The sequence below is a fragment of the Mastigoproctus giganteus genome, chromosome 12 (genome assembly GCF_048544385.1).
Source record: "Mastigoproctus giganteus isolate SK-2022 chromosome 12, ASM4854438v1, whole genome shotgun sequence".
Taxonomy (NCBI): Eukaryota; Metazoa; Arthropoda; class Arachnida; order Uropygi; family Thelyphonidae; genus Mastigoproctus; species Mastigoproctus giganteus.
In genome coordinates, this window is record NC_143586.1 from 177,320,359 (window position 1) to 177,337,354 (window position 16,996).

General features: G+C 42.6%; 1 long non-coding RNA gene across 2 annotated transcripts in view; it reads right to left on the minus strand.

Moving 5' to 3' along the window:
- The window catches only part of LOC150077617 (uncharacterized), a 408,832-nt gene that overhangs the window by 349,072 nt on the left and 42,764 nt on the right, over positions 1 to 16,996 (minus strand). The window lies entirely within an intron of this gene.

A 16,996-nucleotide genomic window follows, 5' to 3' on the forward strand; every position in this document is an offset into this window, starting at 1 on the left:
GAACATGCTGGGGTACATGCAAGCGATAGAATTGACCGATGAAGACTTGCGACGAATGGTCTGAAGGCATATTAACCTCGTAAGAAGCCCTTGTTGGCAAAATCCGTGAGGCAGAAAAAAAAAAAAAAACTAAACTGGGCTGAAGAACGTGGTAATTGGACATCTGACAAATGGGAATCTGTAATATCCTCTGATGAATCCAAATTCGACCTCCACGGATCGGATGGCAATCTAACCAAGCTTATCAACCTGACTGTATCCGCTGAAGAGCAGTTTCCAGTGGGCCAGATGGATTGGGGATGCACAAAAAGCAAAGGAGTGGGCAGAATGCATTTTGGAAATGGTACTGACTACTCTACTCAATATTTTTAAAGGAGATCCTTTTGCCCGTCATCAGAAACCACTTTCAAGCAACAGAAATTGGCTTCCAGCATGACTCTGCGCCCTGCCACACTGCTCGTGAGGTTAGTACAACATTGAGCAATTATTTAATACAATTTCTAGAATGCTCATTTTAGCTTATTCCAAACACAACTGTCTTTTTATCTTTAGGAAGTCCCAACAGTATCCGATCCTTATCATGGGCAGTCCGATGAGAAACTGCTGAAGCGTTTTGATGGGACAGAAAACTCTTGCCATGAAAAGAAACCATCGAGCAAGACAGACCATTAAAATCGTATGTGGTACCACGAAGTAAGCGAAGTAAGATTACATCAAGAATCCGCCACACTCGATGCCAGGCAGGCGCAAGGCGGTAATTAAAGCTCGTGAAGGACCAACGAAATATCTGTCATGGAACACCTGCATTTGCTATCGTTTTTTTTTTTTTTTTTTTTTTTTTGCATCTTTCATTAATTTCAAAAATTGGGAGAAGTGAAAAGGCATCCGCTCGGCATGTGATTATTTGCAAATAAATATGTCGAAATAGTTTTGTTTCTTTAGTTTATTTTCTTATCAGTGAATGCGTGATCATTTTACAGCAGATTTAAGGCTTGTTTCAAACGAAATCTTCTTACGGAAGAAAATGTGCAATATATGTGGCCGCTGTACTTTGGAGAAGTTGGGCAACAACATCTAACTACCATTTATCTGTTCTGCAGGGGGGGGGGGACCGAAAAGGTCTTCACTCGAGTCTCGTCTAGGAGGTTTCTGCTTCTTACAGACGACAGGTATATTCGAACGAAGACCTTCTTTCGCTGAACAAGAGAAGTCTTTTATGAGTGAACCATCAAGATCGAAAACGTCGCGAAGAAACAAATGGGTCAAGTGATCCGTAAATACTAATTTGACTATCTTAAAAATGGGTCATGCACTTGTATTTCCCTAAAAATGTGCGTTCCAGTTGCTTAGAAATATTAGTAGTCGGAGAGGTTTTCTTACAGTCCATTCTATTCCCTCTTAAAAATTAGGCAGCCCATACCTTCATAGCATTGTAGTAAAGGTCACATCAGACATTCATAATTATCTTCTCTTCTTTTTAACAAATCCATGCACAATTGCTTTCGACATTCTGCAAACTGCTGGTTCAGTACCCTTTTGCTTTTTTTTATCTCAGATTTGACATCTTTGAGCAGTTTCTTTAGTTGAGGTCCGATCATAATTCCTCGTTTCAGCTTAGCGCCTGTTCAAATAGAAAACGCTTCCCTCAGGTAGCAGAATTAACTCGCTTTCTTATTGAGAGAGTCTTTACAGAATTCTCCATTAATGGAAGATTTATATGCAAAGGTGGAAGGAGAACTTTTTTGTTCATCCAATGGACTATATTTTATTTTAATCCTCCCGCGTAAAAAGTCTCCATCCTTCTCGCACTGTTCTACAATTTAAAGTTTCTCTGTTGCATGAAACGTAGAAAACAAAGTGTTTTTTGAGACCATCCTTTAACCCAATTATCCGAAGATTGCCACAGATGCTTCAAGAAAAGTCTGAGTTCTCAGCATCTTGGACCTGTCTTTCAAATATTTCTTCCAAGCGAATAGCATGAAGTAGAGGAACTGATTTTTGCACAATGATGCAAGGAACAGTCGTTGAATCATTGTGCAGCAAAACTGATTTTAAACTTAAGTTCGAGGCTCTCAATAAATATAATTGTGTTCGTTCAGAGGGCCGCTGATACCTTTAGAAACACATTTCGTCTTCCGTAACGAAATGTCTTTGTGACCTTTCCAACATGCTGTAATTTGGGTTCCTGCTTCGAGCAATTGCACTGTTGCCTATAACCGAGGAGTTCTGCTTGTTCTTTAGATACGTTTAAAGTCATTCGGCGCGACATCGTTTTCTGGTAGGTAGTCGAAATCTGTAGAAGTGGAGGGCCCAGAAAAATCTGCAACGCAAGAATACTCGCAATATTCATCCCCCTATGATTTTGGGGGATACGCTATTGGCAGGTCTTCGTAGAAAAGTTTAAGAGGAACTTATTGCAGATAATATCGTTAGGATGTTTGTTGCTGTTCTGTGCTTTTGCCTTTTTCCGGACATCTCTGTTTTTGTCAGGCAGAAATAGCAATCGTCAGTGGGGCTAAGCGGTTCTCACCACACAAAAAAAAAAAAAAAAGAAAAGAACAGTAAAAGGCGTACTTTTGCTTTTCCCAGTTAGCTACACCCTCACATTGGTGGTGCGAGTAATCCAGCACATAATTATGTGGAGCCCAATTTGGTCCTGATCACCAATGAGTCCTAGGGTCCAAGGTTTTGTCAAGATCACGTGAGGGCCTTGGTAACAAGAATATGCGCGTTCAGCGGTGCTGTACAATTTGTTGTAAACTGCCCACACACACACACACGAAGCAGAAATTGTCAGGGTGGTTCGGACACTTCCTTCGCTTCTGCTTTCACATTTGAAGAGTACAGTGCCACGCAAAACGCAGAAGAAACAAACGATACGCAAAGTTACGCACTCAACTGTCTTTCCGTTACTAAGACTGATGGAACGCAGACCGACCAGGGTGAACACGTTAACAGTCCCCAACATTACTGCCATCTAAGAGCACACGCAAACATTATGATTTCCAGTAACACAACTATCAATGTCATCCCATCTACTTCTTTAAATTTCGGTAAGATACGAGCATTATGGGTAAACACGCAACCCGTGCGTGTGGAAATCGTGGCGTGCGTGAAGTGAAATTTTAGCACTTATTTTCGAAACATAAAAATCGAATGCAAACAGCTGTTGTATTGGAAGTGGAAGTGGAGTGTCATTTTATATTACAACTTGGGTCTCGACTGCCGAAATGGAAATCCACTTTCTTAATTACGGCACTTAATGGAGGGAAACAGTTTGCAGTCGGCTCGTTTTTGCGAAGATGGCGCGATCAATAAAGAAAGAAAGTACCGCCACTCCAGTGGACTGGGTTTCAGCTTCAAAATGGTCTTCGAATGGAACGTATTTCAATTACTGTCGAAACAGAGAGCGAAACAAAAAGTTCATTCATCGGGACAGCCGCTACTTCGACGAGGGATTACAATTTCGTCGCCATTGGACAGAGCATTTGTAGTGACCTCGCGAGGCCACTACAAATGCTCTTCAATAACAAATACCAGAAAAACTCTTCGATACGCTACCAGAAAAACCAAATAATACCGACGAGGTTCTCTTATAGACGAAGGTAATTTTAGCGCATAATTCGCCAAAAGGTTCCTTCTGCTGTTAACTAGCTGGTTTCGTCCGAGATATCGACTGCCCATTGAACTGACCCAATAACGGGCTAGTTATGTTTTTAAAAATTTCCAGTAAGATCCCCTCCCCCCAAATTTGACAACCTTGAGGCCTGTCAGGCACTGGACGCCGACCTGAACAAATTCGCTGCTGACCGGACTTATCGGAAAAAAATGATGACCAGTAGGGCTAATCAGCAATGACTGATGTGTACCTTGCATCTGTTCCTGTCTGATTGAGCTGGTGCTCTTATCTCGATGTTAAGCCAGCTCAATCAGATTCAACTCTCGTAAGGAGAGAACTCCTTTGTATTATGATATGTTTTCTTTGTAAAATTACCTTTTTGTAAATAATTGTTCAATTCTTCCGGAAGTTTGGGAAACTGTAAGCCCCTGGCTTTATGGCCGTGAAGGGTAATAAAGATTATCTCTCTCTCTCTCTCTCTCTCTCTCTCTCTCTCTCTCACTCGCTCGCTGGATTCTGAAAAGCAAAGTTATCTCGACAAATAGTCTTACTCCGCTAGAAGTCACTTCTACTCCCTCAGTAAATGTTTTCCCAAGAAAAGCGTTGAATCATTAGACATCCCCTGCCTGTGTCAGTTTCAAATACTACCGAATGCTATTGACACCCCTAGATGTGTAAATAGCTTCCCCCAAAATTATCAACTTCGTTCCAAAAGGGACAATCAAAATTATCAACAGACCCCCCCCCCCTCCCCATTGTCTCTTGCAAGCCTCTGGATCCCAGAGATGTTCATTCTCCGCTCCTTGTCGTACTGCCAACTGTTTTTCTAACGTTGAATCACGTGGTAACAGAAGACCTGCTTTCGCTGTTCGATTTGAACTCGCCGGAATAACTTCTCCCGTTCATTCATGTCCTCGTCATCCGTTTCCGGACTTCCCATTGTTCAAAGTTTAGAAAACCTCATCCCCTGGGACTTCTCGTTTCAGGAATCCAGGAGGAATGGCAGTTTTCGAAGACAGTTTTTTCGGAACAATTACGTGTTAAGAAGCACCATCGTGGATCATTTTGTCCCCTCGGAAAACATTTCTTTGCTTGCATTGGCCGAGAAAAGATTTAGCGACGTCTACAATTCCATTACACTTAGCAATTAGTGGGTTTGGGTTTCGTGGCTCGAAGATACTAATCTGGTTACTGGATTAGGGATGGACTATGCTTCTAAAAAAGTAAAATCCATTCACGCTCGCTACGGTTACGGTATACGGTTATAGTCACCCAGTGTTACAACCGTGAAAGAGACACTAAGCGGCATGATATCTAACGAGTTCTCTTGGTTGAAGATGACTTGTCCAAAATTCCCAATTATTGAGAGGGCTTCGTTTAACCACACGCTACTACATCATTCGAAATCAAACTGCAAAATAAAACGAGCCCAATTTAAAGTGTACACGAAAAGATTAACAAATATAAGCTCTCCATCTCAAAGCTTTTCAGAGGATGGGGGATGACTCGAATCACTGCAGGTGGTTCCATCAATTCAATCCTCACACTCGTGACATCTTATAAATCTGCCTTTGTTATTTAATTAAAGATATTAATACTTAAAACGTACAGCAGTGGCACTAGGTCCTCACCGAGAGAGCCTGTTCCTCAAGTAGGGGTGGGCTGCATTGTTAAGAATTTTCGCCTAAGCCATAATTGGTCGGTACGCGAGTATCGTGCATACAGTTGCCGCCTGCGTGGGATCAATCTTCGAATGGGTATTTCCCACCCTCCACTTTAAACACAAGCGCTAAATATCACGTGGTATAAAAGAGCTTAAAAGAAACCTACGTTTATAATTATTTCTTAAAATTTTTAATGACCAAACTTTTAACGAGGGAAAGCGAAAATCTGCACGTGCATGTTGAAAGTACGTCGAATTTAAATTCAAAATGACGCGTCAGATGCAGTCTCTGTAAATACTACAGGGAATCGAGGGAATCGAGTCCTGGCCAAGCAACGCCGCAATTGGATTACGAAGAAAAGTGCTGACATTGAGCGGTGCCAAATAACCCCGACGCTATTTTATTCGATCCTCCCCCGGAATACACCTCACGGCTGAACGCCACCATAAACGAAAGAATCCATCTAATCTCAAAAACAATCGGACCATTCGACGCATTTCATTGCCCACACATTTTTGTGGATCCATGCGAATCAGGGGCTTGTGGCAATCAAAGGCAGAACTTTAAAAATTAAAGAGAATTAAAATTTTAAGTTTTCTACTGACCCCCAAACGTGTGGTGTAAGGGAATGTACAGTTAAGGGGTTAAACGCGTGAACGTTGTATTTTTGACGAAAGGACGTAATTTAGTGCAGTTTATTCTTACCCGGTCCGTTCTGGCGTTCCAATTACGTCCTTCATTTCAAACACCCAACTGAAAGAAAGAAAGTGCGAAATTGGAAAAATCTCAAAACGAATGGGAAAAACGCAGTGGAGGGTCGTTATTGTTGTTGTTATTTGGTTTTTAGGAGCATTAGCAACTAAGGCCATATTGCTCCGGGATATGCGGTGATCATTCCCTGATCTTTACGCATCTTCCGTATTTGGTGGTGACGGGCTTGAACCCCGGTCGAATCAAGAAGGGTGTGCTACGCACTACCGCTCTTGCCCACCTGGCTACGGAGGCGCCGAGTGAAGGGTCGTCGTAAAGATCCGTTAGACTGGACGGCGTTACATTAGCCAGATTCCGACACGTTGGTTAAGTGTCAAACGAAGATTGCACTTCGAAGCCCGGGTCGATTTGCTGTGGGCGATGGAGGAAAATAACCGACTACGAGGGTCCTAAATTCAGCAGAGTCTCTCTCTCTCTCTCTCTCTCTCTCGCTACGCCGCTTGCAAAAGCATCGCAATATTTCTCCCCTAAGCCCCCCAACATCCAGCAAAAAGTTTGATGTGTCTCTCGGGCTGCGCTGAAATTTACGCTCGTCTTGTGCGAAACTTCCAACTGCTGGAAGGTTGCAGAACTGAAGTCGGACTACATCCCTGAAGGTGCGTGTAGACAGGTGGATATCAGCGAAAGGTATCGGTAGGCCCTCGTGGCAAAAATTGAGAAGGGCGAATATACGGACTCTTCCAGTCACGAAGAATTCAGATTTCATTCGTGTCGAGGCTGCGAACAGCGCACAAGATTCATATTTCACTCTGCTCGGTGCAAGTTCCGCACAGCCACGCAACAATATTTTCGCAATCGCAAGAAAAGCAGTCCCTCCATATGTTTCAAAGTACGTTTGCGTGTACTGTACTATTTCACCCCTGGAATTTTCTGCCTTCAACGGAATTGTCACCAATGTAAACCTGTATTTTAAATTTACAGGACAAATAAGGATTGAATGATTTATTATAGCAGCAGCAGGATATAGAAGCAATGTCCTGGGTTCCTCTCGGAGCAGATAGTACGTTCCAAGAGAGCCTTGGCATTACAGTTCTAACTGCTGTTGGTTAATATACGACAGCACCGTTCCCTGCCGATTTCCATATTTCTATTTGAACCTCAAGAGAGAGAGAGAGAGAGAAGAGCAATAGCTAGAGCTGGCAACGTTTGAAATGGAGGGAGGAAAGCAGTGCCTGTGGGATTGGTACTGCCACGCTGAAAATGCCACCAGCGAGAAGAAAGACGTGAATACGGAAATATGGACGAAGAAAGAAGAAAATCGGGGTGATCAGAGAAGGGAAGGGAAGGGGCAAATTTCGGGAAGATTGATGAAAAGTCTTTAAAACAAAAGATGCAGGAAACTTGAAACAAAAAAAAAGTGGAATGTGACAGAGGCGGACTACTCCGAATGAAATTTGAACAGTTGAGACCGAGGGAAAGAAAGGGGTCCAGATAATTATTATTAACATCTTATTTGCGCATCAGTGGGCACCCCCGGAACAGCCTGGTTCGGCTAGAGGGGTGTACATTATAAATATTCGAGGCGATTAAATTGAATTGAATTAAAAGAAAGGAAAACATATTGTACGTGGGACGATCAAAAAGTTCGTACCCTGACCTAGATAAAACATCAGTAGGAAGACGCCGTTTTTAATATAAGTTGTCCACATATTCAAATTTCATTCCTGTAGGTGATCACACACCACAGGTGGCGCCCGGAATCCGAGGAAGGACGCTAGGGTTGACAAAGTGGAGTATCGAGTCGAGCAGTGATCAAGTTCCTGTATTTGCGGAGCAAGAAACCTCAGGAAATTGACGAAGAAATGAAAGCTGAGCATGGGCAGAATTGTCCATCCTTATGACACTGTAAAAAAATATAAACGGGAGTTCCAGTGGGGTCGAATAATTGTCTTTGACGAGCCAAGAGAAGGAAGACCATCAACATCCACAGACAGTGAGACTGTTGCAAAGGTTGAGCAGCTGGTGCTGAGTGACAGACGTGTGACAATTCATTTCATCGCAAATTCAGTGGAAATTAGTTATGGGTTTTACATGACCTAAGGTCACCGCACGATGGGTTCCGAGATTGCTGACGCCTTTGCAGAAGCAATGTCGAATGCAATGTTCTCGACAACTGTTGGATTTGTGCAACTGCAACACCCACCTTATTCTCCTGACCTAGCACCGTCAGACTTCTTATTGTTTCGAGAAATGAAGAAACCGTTGCTTGGACGCCGCTTTGATTCGTCTCAGGAAATCATCAATGAAATGGAATCGTGGCTTCATTCAAACTTCGTGTGGACTTGTATGATCGAGGCATTAAACAGCTGACCCACAGATGCGAAAAATGTGTTACTGTAAATGGAGAGTACATAGAAAGGATTAAAGTTTCCGCGAGGCTTCACCTTTCGTTTTTACAAGTAAGGTAACATAGAAAATAACGCTGAAGTTTCAAAACTGTGAAAGTGGTACAGTCAATAGTTCTAGTTTATACGCTTCTTTCAGGGGTGGTCTGTCTGTCTGTAGCGCTTCGAGCTGCACAAAGCTGAGCCATCATGAACATAGTGTTTTGTGGAAGGCGCCACCGGTGGTTTCCCACATCTGCACCATGGTACTCTGTGAACAATTTACAGAATCTCTGTAAAAGCCCGAAAAAGTGTGGTGTCTGGTTTGTGACAGAGTTGTGCTGTGGTCTGTTGTTCTTTCCCTGGCTGCTTAGCCGCAGGGCCCTTAAGGGAACCCACGTTGCCCGCCACCACCAGGCTGCCCATTATACTCTGGCTGGCCACCGTCAGGGTTGCCTGAGCTTTCTGACGGAGACCAAAAAAAAAAAAAAATGATAATAATAATAATAAAAAAAATAAAAATATATATATAAATTAATTTTAAAAAAAGAAATAAAAATCATAATAAAAAAATAAGAATAAATAAATAAAATAAGTAATTTAGGTAACAGATTAAAAAAAAGAGAGAGAGAGAGGGGCATAAAAGAAGAGATCATTAGAGGGGGAATGGAATGAATTTGGGTGGGTTGACAGGGGAGAATAAATCCACCCTAGTTTAGGCGAAGTATAGGAAAGGGCGTGGGTTTAAAGGTCACAGGGGACAGGCGCCCCTGTGTAATTGCCAATGGCACAGTGCCTGTAGATCCCGCACTGAGGTCAGTGCCGGCAATCGCGCACCTAGATCGGTGCCAGCAGTATATCCTACCCATTTCGGATTTTTTATTATTATTATTATTATTATTATTATCTGTTTATTTCCATAAGGAAACCACCCCGGGACGGCAAAGTGCCAGGAGGGTGCTAAGTACATATTAGGGTACGAGATACTACGTGCAGTGGGTTACATATACTGAACACGTAGTCTCGTCCCGAAATACATTTTATACACATTTTATGTTTAATATATACAGTATTTACACATTAATGATTCTGTACATACATTATACAACTCATATATTTACAATTCACTAATAATTCCATCTATAACTTACATATTAACATAACTGTTACAGAAGGCATATTTTTACAGTCAACAGATTATTATTGTTCTTAAAGCAGAAAGCTTCACTTTTATTCACAATTCTTTAGTACTTTGCAGCCGATTCATATTTCGGTAAGTCTGTACGAATCCTGGAAGATCTCTTTCCGGTATGCTGCATCCTCACACAGTTTTTCGGCATCTATCTGTAGTGAGTTAAATATTTTCGCTGCATTTGATGAGAAGAATCTTTGCAGGCTACTAAGATTGTTCAGGACTGAACGCAGTGGATTATTTAGTTCTCCGCAACGTCTAGCAGTGACACGCGGTTTGACTAGAACATTATCCAGGACTGGAGCATCTACTCTGCCTATGAGCATTTGTGCGAGAGTGTGTATGTTCCTGTTAATTGTCCGCTGCATCCAGGGTACGATGTTAAGGTTTGAGTAGAGAATGGCCCTTGAGATAGTAAAAGGGTGGCCAGCAACTCTGTTAAGCCATCGCAAGAACCAGTACTCGATCCCAAGGACGGACTTATAATGTCAAACTGGAGCTGAAGACCAGATTTGCGAGGCATACATTGCAATTGGCAGGACACACATCAAAATGTACTTGGTCGCTAGCTGAGGATCCCTAATTCCTACCAGTTCCTGTCTAGTAGCCCATAAAGCGGCGAATATTTTTGTCTTCATATGGGCGAAGTGTTGAGCAAAGGTGAGTCTGTCATCTCATTTAAGACCCAGGTCCAGGTGAGAATGCACTTTTTCCACACTAGCCCCGTTCACAGAGATCGAGATGTCATTTTTATTCTGCTTGTAAGTTATGGTCATTTGGGCAGACTTCTGTGCATTAATACGGAGCCCGATGCAATCCAGGTAGCTCTCAAATTCTCGGATTGTGCTATTTGCCATCTGACAAATACCTTCTGCTGCGATGACTTAAATCCCGCACTCCAAGGAGTGCCAGCATCCCGCACCTTGGATGGTGCCTGCAACAGATCCTATCCTATTCGGGTTTGCATGATTATGTCTGCGTTGTTGTGGGGGGATGGAGAGTTATCCCACGCCGATCCGGTTTAGTTCTTGGGCTCTCAGTTCTGCAATCTTAGCTCGCCTAAGAGCAAATGTTTCCTGCGCGTAGGTGGTTAATGCCTTATAGGTATCTTCCTTGAGTAGCAGAGTGGATTCTTCATTGCGAGGGTTTCTCTGTATTGTGGTGAGGAATTTAAGCCTAATGTTAGCCATCATGAACAATCGACACAAGAACTGCAGCTACACAGGAAACGCGCTAAAAGAGCCAATGGGCTGCCGCTGTGTAGCGTGCAATATTATCGGACTCCGCGCCATCGTCTCTCTCTCTCTCTCTCTCTCTCCTGAGCAGCGTGTTGTTTGCGATTAAACACGGCGGAAGACAATCAAAAGTGCACCCGCACAATTCGTATTCTTGGCGAGGGTCGCCCTGATCAGCTCTATGTACAGCAGGCTCGAACCAGTCTCGTGCTTGCCGAAGTGGAATCATCTGGTCGCTTATTTCTCCAAACGCGCACACACACACAGCAAAGAGCCGTCCCTGGAAATTCAAAAGCAGCGAGATCGTGGACAGCGTACCGTTGGGTCATTACAACCCCTCGGGAATCATTTGTGAATGTTTAACGAACGCCAGTCTGACTTTGGGCGTCTCCCTTCGCTCGTTCTGTTTTCTCATCTTAATGTAATTGGGCCGCGACAGGGCAGATTGGAAGGGGTGGCATTGCCAGCGACTAATTTATCGATTAGAAATATCTCGCGACCATATTTCTAATCGATAAATTTTCAGTTTCAGTTTTATTCTATTCCAGAGTTTTAATGAGGATTGTGAGGCGCGCTCTCGTACCCAACGTACATAGCGTTTCTGGGGAACAACCGCTCTACGAATTACGCGCGCTTATCTACAAATTGCATAACCGTTGGACCTTCCTAAATGAGTCAAAGAACTGTCAACGAAACTCTAAGAGATAAGATGAAATCCTGTGCCGGTGTTATCAAAAATGAAGATTGGGAAATCCTCGATGTTTCATTCAATTCATTAAAAGGGTGCATACATAATTCCAGCGACCAAATCATTAAAAAGGTTATAAGTTCTAAGCTTCTAAAATTGGCTTGACCATCCTGTTCTCTAAAAGAGTAAGCGACCCATCTCCATCAAATGCCGAGCTTGGCATAAATGGCGTACAAACCGAAATCCCTGGTAACGGATTACCAGGCATGCGTATGGGAAGTAAATGATGGGTCCTCTGTCAAAACAAAATTCAGCATTTCCTTGGAAGAAAAACCTGTTTCACAACATTTGCAACTTGGTTCGATTTCATTTCATTTGTTTACCCGCAAAATAAATAAATAAATAAATATAGAGAATCTAGATAAAATATAGAGAATCTCAAGATTTACAAACATCAATTTATTTACACGCTCTCTGTACATGCGTTTAATCGTGTGCGTGTTCTTGAATCGGGGTGGCTTCCAGGCATAAGCCCATTCCACCTTGATAACCCGTGATGGTGTAGCGACTGTACAAAGCGGGCCGGAGAAGTATATTAAGGAAAAGTTTCGGTGTGTGTTCTGTTGTTGTGTGTCAGGCCAATTCATCATCTGGGGAGCTGCCGCCTGGTGCCCGTCCCTAACGGCATGGAGCCAGGCGCGGGTCTGTATGTGCGTATAGCGCAAATCCCGCACCCACCGGAAGTAGTGCAATACGGGTGGGTGCTTGCAATCCCACTCTCGAGGCGCTCAAACCCGAGAGCCTGCAGAAAAAGAAAAGTGGCGAACCCTGCGTTAATTTAATCAAATTTAACCCGTCTCAAATGAAAAGCTCGTATGAGGTAATCAATTAGGACAGAATTATACCGATTTCAGTTCAATAGTGGCGATTTGTAGGGTGTGGTTATTCAATGGGGAAAATGATTCACATCAGCTTTGATTTTTCCCATAGGATAGCATTACATTGTATGTGGGCTACTTTGGGCTACCTTAGTCTTGTCTTTAAGTGGCCATATCTCCTTCTCCGTTGGTCATAGGGACACCATCGTTGGTAAGTGGCGACCCTATAAAATTACTTATATTTCGGTAATTCTTCAAGCGCCCCTTTGGTAACAGGAGCTCAGATCTCAAAATACAATTTTGCTAATATCTGAACTTCCACGGTTAAGTGGTTCGATTTCAGTGTACTCTCCCCAAAACTAATTTAGTGTACGCGCACTGCGCATCATAAACGATGCGCAGGTTACCAGTTGTAAAAACGCAGCCTTCTCAGTTTTCCTTTACGTCAGAGTACCCCTCACATGTACCATCGTTGTCACAAAGGGGTTAAACACCTCCATAAGCTCCCAAGCAGACGCATCACAACGTAAACTAACCTACTCCCTAAGATTTCTCAAGCCGCTGGTTGTTATGTCTCATCTGACCGCTTATGACTGGCTCCGCATAAAAAGTTTAAATATAGAAGCAATCATTGAACTCTCACAACAGCTGAAACTTATTGCTAAAGCTGGAGCATCAAAAGAACTGACAGTATCTGTGCATACCAGAAACCGGTTCAATAAAGACATCAAGGTGGCTTTCCCAAGAAAGCAAAAATCATACAGAAGGTGGGTGAAATCAAGAACCTTAGCCAACCAGGAAACATACAAAAGGGGCCGTGCTCACTTCCTGAGATTAAAGAATAATCTTATCCTTTCGCGCATAAAACAGTCTAGAAGAATTCTTGCACGACGAGACCACAAGTTTGAGATGGACACAGACCTCTTTTGAAAGTGGGCTGAACAGGCCTTCAGAGGAAAACAATCGTCAACTACCTGCCTTCTACCTGTTGTGAACCGTTGTCTCCCACAGGAAATGAAAGAAATCACCATTACTAAGGAACAGTTAATTAACGTTATCAACACCTTATGAAATAAAGCTACTGTTGGGCCAGACGGCTTCTCCCTATTTGCGGTTAAAATATCCTCAATTTTTATTGTTGAACCCCTTTTACATATTTTCCAACTGGGAAACTGGGACTGTCCCGTCTCCTTGGAGGATGTACTATGTCAAACCGGTTCTAAAAAACAAACATCCAAAGTTACCAACTGATTTCCGTCCTATGTCCATCCGATTTTACCGCTTGAAAATCTTTTAAAAGCTGTTACTCTCTACAATAATTGACCACTGCCTCCGTGACAGACCATCACATCTACATACCTCGCTGCACCACCGATCTACAATAACAAACCTTCTTGACATACTGTTTAGAATTCAACATGCCAACAGTAACAGATCTCAAATAGACATCATCTTCCTTGACATAAAATCAGCTTTCGACAATGTGTCAATTCAAACGCTGCTTAATTTAGTAAAGAACTACTACAAGACTCACTAATCTCCACCCTTTGCAACTTCCTTAACGATAGGATTCTGACAATGTTCCATAATCACTACCAGACCATGACAACGGTAAGAAAAGGAGTACCGCAAGGTGGAGTGTTATCTACCACGCTCTTTGCACTAATCTTACAACCATTTCTAGCGAGGTTTACAAACTTCAGCTCACGCTAATGACTTGAAGTTGTTCGTCATCTGTGATGAACATTACACGCGTTTAAGAATTAATGAAAACACTGCTACACCAATCAATAAATTTGTTGACTACTTAGCTCCAACTAAATCAGAAAAAGTAATCCCAATAAGCGGAACGAAAATGATGTCCAGGCTCTAATAAATGGCAATAAGGTCACAAAGGTTTCAACTCACACAGATCTTGGTCTCACCTGGGACGAAAACCTTACTTTCCAGGACAATTTCATATATACAAAAAGGAACATATGCAGCCTTCTCGGCGATCTGGCAGGAGCTTGGTTGCCAAAATACGTCCCTAATATGCAAATACATTGAAAGGCGTCTCACTCTCATCGTTTTATACGCGTCTGAGTTATGGTCTTCAGCCCCATCGAGTATTGTAAAGAAATACCTGGCAATTGAATATTGGGTGCTGAGGTGGTTGAACAGGATCCACGGAAACCCGTTTAACATCTCTAGATCTTTTCTACATGCGAACACGAGCATGACACCATGGAAAATCAAAATTCTGGAAAAGAACCTCATCATTCTTGGCAAACTGTTAACTAATAGGATTGATTCTCCCAACGTGCAAGAAGTCATGTTAACCTCAAGAACCCACCCAAGAGAGCGACATAAACAACGGTATAAGTCGACTCTCACCAACTTTGTCCGCCTTAGAGATATGTTCTCTGCAAACGTTATGGAACATTTCAACACTGAAAATGAACCCCGAGGAACTACAATTTTATAACATATGCTGACGATGTAAAATTCTTCATCACTTCCAAAGACCATGAATCAGCAGAAGGTATTTGTCAGATGGCAAATAGCACAATCCGAGAATTTGAGAGCTACCTGGATTGCATCGGGCTCCTATTAATGCACAGAAGTCTGCCCAAATGACCATAACTTGCAAGCAGAATAAAAATGACATCTCGCTCTCTGTGAACGGGTCTAGTGTGGAAAAAGTGCACTCTCACCTGGACCTGGGTCTTAAGTGGGATGACAGACTCACCTTTGCTCAACACTTCGCCCATATGAAGACAAACATATTCGCCGCTTTATGGGCTACTAGGCAGGAACTGGTAGGAATTAGGGATCCTCAGCTAGCGACCAAGTACATTTTAATGTGTGTCCTGCCAATTGCAATGTATGCCTCGCAAATCTGGCTTCAGCTCCAGATTCACATTATAAATCTGTCCTTGGGATCGAGTACTGGTTCTTGCGATGGCTTAACAGAGTTGCTGGCCACCCTTTTACTATCTCAAGGGCCATTCCCTACTCAAACCTTAACATCACACCCTGGATGCAGCGGACAATTAACAGGAACATACACACCCTCGCACAAATGCTCACAGGCAGAGTGGATGCTCCAGTCCTGGATAATGTTCTAGTCAAACCGCGTGTCACTGCTAGACGTTGCGGAGAACTAAATAATCCACTGCGTTCAGTCCTGAACAATCTTAGTAGCCTGCAAAGATTCTTCTCATCAAATGCAGCGAAAATATTTAACTCACTACAGATAGATGCCGAAAAACTGTGTGAGGATGCAACATTCCGGAAAGAGATCTTCCAGGATTTGTACAGACTTACCAAAATATGAATCGGCTGCAAAGTACCAAAGAATTTAGAGTAAAAGAGAAACTTTCTGCTTTAAGAACAATAATAATGTGTTGACTGTAAAAATATACCTTCTGTAACAGTTATGTAAATATGTAATTTATAGATGGAATTATTAGTGAATTGTAAATATATCAGTTGTATAATGTATGTACAGAATCATTAATATGTAAATACTGTATATATTAAACATAAAATGTGTATATAATATTTCGGGACGAGACTACGTGTTCAGTATATGTAACCCACTGCACGTAGTATCTCGTACCCTGATATGTACTTAGCACCCTCCTGGCACTTTGCCGTCCCGGGGTGGTTTCCTTATGGAAATAAACAGATAATAATGATAAAAGTAATATTGGATGTCAAGAAAGAGAGGAAGAATATCGTGGAAGACTCGCATCGAAGCACCGACCTGCAGTGAATCTCGGCAAACACGATCAAGTCGCTACATCTACCAGTCCATCACGTGCCATCTACAGACGCATAAAATTGTCTGAAGTCGAAGACTTTGGCTCTCATTTAATAGATTGAATTCGTGTAACCTTTTAATTAATTGTGCGTAAACTTGTCCCTCTTGTAAATATGTGTAGAAATGCTGTTCCAACTCCGCACAAGCGCATTGTCAAATGCTATCTCCTTTTAATGTATGTATTTTTCAACCATAATTCTCTGTACACCCTTCCAGCCAACCAGCTGTTCAGGGGGTGAAATCAAGCTTAATAAACTACACGTCCAAATAATAATAATAAATTAATTTGGGGATGGCAGGGGGAATTTACCGCCTATTTGCATGCATATAAAAAACTCGTATCAATCATTACATTTGTACTATTATGCAAATATATATAAGCAGAGAGAGAGAGAGAGAGAGAGAGGGAGAGAGGGGAGGGTTATCCACCACGTGAAGTTCATAATGTGCGCCATTTATTTTGACAGGAAACCTCCGAATTGCACGTGCTGCTGAAAAGCAAAACTGTTATACGGGGGGGGGAACCATTTTGTTTCATCCGACCTCAGCGACACCTTCCGCTTCAGTTGGCATCGCAGAGGAGGAGCGAAGAAGGAGGAGAGGTCCGAATTGTTTTTCGAGGGTGAGTTCGTTGCATCAATCAGGTATTGTGGACGCGGGGAGAGACGCGTACAATCACCCTGTACGGCTTCCACAGCTCGAGGCTTCCTCCCCATACCCTTCATCCCCTTCACTCCTCATAGAAATCCTCACAGGGACTTTGGACAAATCTCATTCTGAGTTCGAGCAGCGATTTTCGACTCGATTCGATTCCAAC